The sequence below is a fragment of the Schistosoma mansoni genome, chromosome 1 (genome assembly GCF_000237925.1).
Source record: "Schistosoma mansoni strain Puerto Rico chromosome 1, complete genome".
In the NCBI taxonomy this organism is placed as follows: Eukaryota; Metazoa; Platyhelminthes; class Trematoda; order Strigeidida; family Schistosomatidae; genus Schistosoma; species Schistosoma mansoni.
The window spans coordinates 40,768,955-40,773,779 of record NC_031495.1 but is presented as its reverse complement, the minus strand read 5'-3'; positions in this window follow the sequence as shown (position 1 = coordinate 40,773,779).

Sequence of the window (4,825 nt, the reverse complement as noted above, 5' to 3'; positions counted from 1 at the left end):
TATTCGTAGATGTTTTCGTATACATTCCTTACACTTTGCGAATTCATGACTACTCTTCATTGTTGAAATCTCTGATTTCATCCAACTAAATATTATATACGGTTTACTGTTATTTTTTTAATGTTTTCTGATGACAGGTTATCACACTCTTTCTTTAAGTTCATGAAGTGTCATTCAGTATATGGCTGTGATGCTATTTGTTAGCCAAAATTTTATTATGCCTTCATAGTTTTGCGCTGTTTTCCTTCACTTATTTCGATTAGATAAATATCTAGAAAATCGGTTGTTTTATGTCCTTTTATCGTTGGCTGTTTCATTGTTTCTTTTCCAAAAAATCAAAACAACTGAGACCATTTTCGTCATTCATTTAGACAGTCATTTTCTTTTCAAAATTTTTCTTGTTTATTATATTATGCCTTTAAAAAAATTTCAATATTTCTATTGTTTGCTTTAAAATTGATCACACTGTTTTGAAGAATTTATCGTCAAAGCTAATATTATTTCAAGTGATTTGTATATGGTTTATTAGAGTTAATACCAAATCAAAAGCGGATTCAAACAATTCCACTGTTTAGTGCATTCATTATTCTGGAGTCAGTATTGATAAACCCAAAACTATTTGGAGTTCTTACGTAACGACTATACTTAATTGTAGTTGATAGAAATAAAACTGTCAAAGATTGTGCTAGCAAATAAACTTGATTTTTAGGAAAGCTGAGTCATTAGTAACCCATTTTCCAATACTCTTACAGTGATAGCTGGGACTGCTAAACATGCTTCGTGTAATGGTGGGGAAGATTTGTAGCTCAGGTGCAGTTTTGATTGAGTTTTGTTCTCTGAACTGGATGGTTTGGTCGTGTAATAGGTGTACCATTTTTCTTCCACTTTGCTCAGCTATTCTCCATCCCTAACCATCCAGCTCAGAGAATAAAACTCCATCAAAAATGCTTCGTGTAAATCATTAATCTTAGTTTCCTGGCGTTAGCCCAATGAGAAATACGGATTTGTATTATATGAAACTCGTTAGGGATTAAAAAAATCAAAGTCGATCATGTAAAGGATTGTCGTTTGATGTGTATGCACGGTTCTTCCCGGAAATTCAATTTAATTTTCCTACTGTGAATCATTGTAGTACAGACCTTAATGTGTATAAACGTTTTGAAACCAGTAAGGATTCCTCGAACAGTTGTCTGTGAATGAAATTGAATTTCGTACTTCTCTTAACATCTAGAGTTCAATGTGTACTCACTGTTTGTATTTTCTGGTAATATGAATACTTATGGGTTTGGATAATTCATATTTCAAGGATACTCAGGAAGTCTGATTTAGTACTCAATGTTCATGTACCATCGTAACGTTCACTAAACCGCAGATACCATGATTTGACTATCGACCTTGCGTTCCGGGATCACTTCGAAAGAGTTTTAAGATTCTTTGATTATCAATCAAGCAGTGAACCATACTCTAGACGTAAATATTTTCCTTGGATATCACAACGAAAATAATTCTCGGTAATCATACGCGGAAAACTGCAATCTTGCATAAATATAAGATTATGTTAGTAGAAATTCCTCTTGTTTTTTGCCTTAGTTGTGCAAATGTCCTGGTACGGCCGAGAGTGGAGAGGGCCCTCCCTCTCGAAATGCTCTCACACAGCCACGCGTATACAGCCTCTGCCAGGAAAATCCTACTCACCGCAGGGGTACTGTTTTCGAAATAGAGAGGACGAAAAGCGTATGTCCGGCTCTTTAACCGGGCCGGTGGACACAGTCCACCTAGGGAAGTTGGGAAACCCTGATTCAAAACCAATGGTGCACATGGGCTCCAGGATCCTGAGGGAACAAGTGGCATATGAACCAATTATTGGTCACCGGCTACCATGTGACTGCATCTCCTTACGATGCTCCACTGCCTTGTAGATCAGACCTTTAGGCCGAAGGCTCGGGGTGTGGCCCCCAAAGAAAACCACCTGCTTCGCTCTGGGCACCCGGGCAGTATCATTAGCCCTTACAATTGTGTTTATTTATGTAGTCAAATAAAATCAATAAGTTGTACAAATAACAATGTTTAGAATAGGCTTATTTCGCTTTTTCATATACATAATTAAGCACCTATCCCTAGTCTTACTTTTGTATGTTTCAGTACGATTATACGAAACTGACCTGACTATTAGGTATGTTTTTCACCCCTTAATAGTGATGTTTTAGAAACAACTTAGCTTAACACAAGTTATTGTTGGAGAGGTTCGACAGAAGACTAACATTCTTTTTGGAGCGAATAGACTCCAACTTTGCTGCAGCGAGAACATCAGTTTTATTGGACGCGGACTAGTCTCAACAAAATGACTCCTTGGGATTCAGCTCGAAGATGTATATAGGAAGGAATTAAGTAAGGAACTATGAAAGAGGAGTTCATCCAGCATCTAGATCTTACAGAGAACTGTAATCGAGAACACTGAATTGTATTCGCCAGCACTACCTAGTTTCTTCGCCCCTATTTAACTCCATAGTCATTCTTTCGAAGATGCTTATCAGGGGTTGATTTCCTACCTAATAACCTTTGTCTTCGCATTACATTATCGAGATATTGAATTAGAGTATGCAGATGACAGTTCTGAATAGTGAAGACGCTGTTAAAATGCGTGATCTGATTTTTTTTGAACAAAACAAACATGTTCGGGATGCGTATCTTTCTTCTTAAATACATAATGTTGCTTGTGGACTACTCTGCATCAACAATTAAACTAATTATAGAGAGTGAAGTAGTTGAATGAGCCGACCACTTCACGTATCCTAATTTTAACAAACCTGCTGAGTTGGGTGGCTGACGAAATCTAGGCACGGTTTCAGGAGATTCTATCGGCTTTCGCCAGCCCACGTTATTTGTGACGCACGTGGGACGTACGTCTGTCAATGAAGTAACCAGCATACTGTGCATTAGTTCATTCTATCTATCTTCTTCCATGGACATGATACTTGGCCAATGAAGGTAAAAGACATCAACATTTTCAAAGTAAGTATATGATTATATGTATTTCCGAAGCAATACTCATGTAGTACAACTGAGTGAACAGTTCCAAGGTTAGACCTTGAGTTCGGCCCTATATGATGTTGTGGAAGTTCGTAGTCGCAAACCCCAAAATAGCGTTCAAGCAGCCCTTCACCCTCCCCCCCCGATTTTCAATCGTCTTATAGATTATGTCATTTTTCAACAAAAATAATCTCTAAATTGCTTTATTCTCAGTAAATAATGTACGAGTCTATTATGCGAGTTGTGACCTCTCACAATATTCTCACTGTGTGCTGAAAATTAGATAAAAACACTTCTTTAGTTCTCTCACTTATTATTATTAAAAATCTGAAAAATAATCCCAGTAGGATGCAAATGATCAATGTATGAAAATTAACATTTTAAGAAAGCGTGACAAGAATTCAAGCTCAATCGAAGCATACACACAAAGTACTGAAAAGTGACAATGTTACATAATAAACTTTTTTTAACAGTTTGTCATGATGAGTTCACCTGTAGACAGTCTTTTTCACCTAATGTCAAATTTTACATAAATACTTAACATAAACAAAATGTTTGTCATAGAAAAAAAAGTAGAAATACAAACAGAATCCACTAAAGTAGGATGATTATGTAAAACAATAAAAAAATTCAAGTTACAGCATCATAACAACATAAAATCGGGAATTAAAAGTTCACGAATTAATTATTGATTCTCTTATCGTACAATATTATTTACAATGATTTCATTTTAAAGCAATATATAATCAGCATTACTATGTCGTTTTTCACCTGAAGTCAATGGGTTTTTCGCTGTTACAATAATTGAAGAGGTTTTATGTTTATTCTTTTGAGAAGATGACAATGATAATCCATATGTTTGTAGATCACAAAACGTTTTCATTGTATTGTATCCTAGTTGTCAATGTTGTGTTGTTTTGTAAAAAGAAGAATATCAGTATGCGGTTGGCGAGATTATTATGATTTTGATTGAGATCACGAAGCGATTGAAATTAGACCACCATTGAAAACCTGGAAGCACTGGACAGCCGTTTTGTCGTATTGTGGGATTACTCGGAAGTGAGCATCCACGGTCCCGTTCGCGGGATTCGAACTCAGGGCCTTCGGTCTCGCGCGAACGCTTGACCTCTAGAACACTGAGCCGGCGTCCAACGGTGTTAATGTCTAACCTCAACCAATCCACAAAATTGCGCGACCATCTTTGATTGTACTGAAGTAGATACCTACCTCTACCTGACACGGATTTGCGCCACTGGTCACGACTTCCCACTAGAACTCTGAGGAGTCCAACAATAAGATGAAACGGCCTTTCAGTGGTGGTTTAATATCAATCGGTTCATGATTTCAATCAAATGAAGTATAAGCATCACTGATTAGCTTGCATTTAAAGGGAAATTAGTTATACATACATAACATCTCATCCATGTCAGCAGACAACAATTCTTCCCAATATTCGAGAACCATTCTATTCATTTATCAGATTTATAGGGATACCTTGTTAAATATCGGGGAATATCTGTAAATTATTGGTCCTAGGTAGTGACTTTTCATTTTAATGAATGTTTTGGCCAATAAAGTGTATTTTTTGTTCTGACTACATTATTTGAATAGTATTGGATGAATGTTTCGTCATACTATGAGACTTCTCATCAGTGCGAATTCACTATCCCACATGATTTGAATGGTGTTCTAACTTAGATAGGTTCACGATTTCAATGGAATCGATATCTATTAGGAAACCATAAAGCATTGGAAAGTTATTCCTCCTGAGAAGTTCCGAATCACCATTATACAC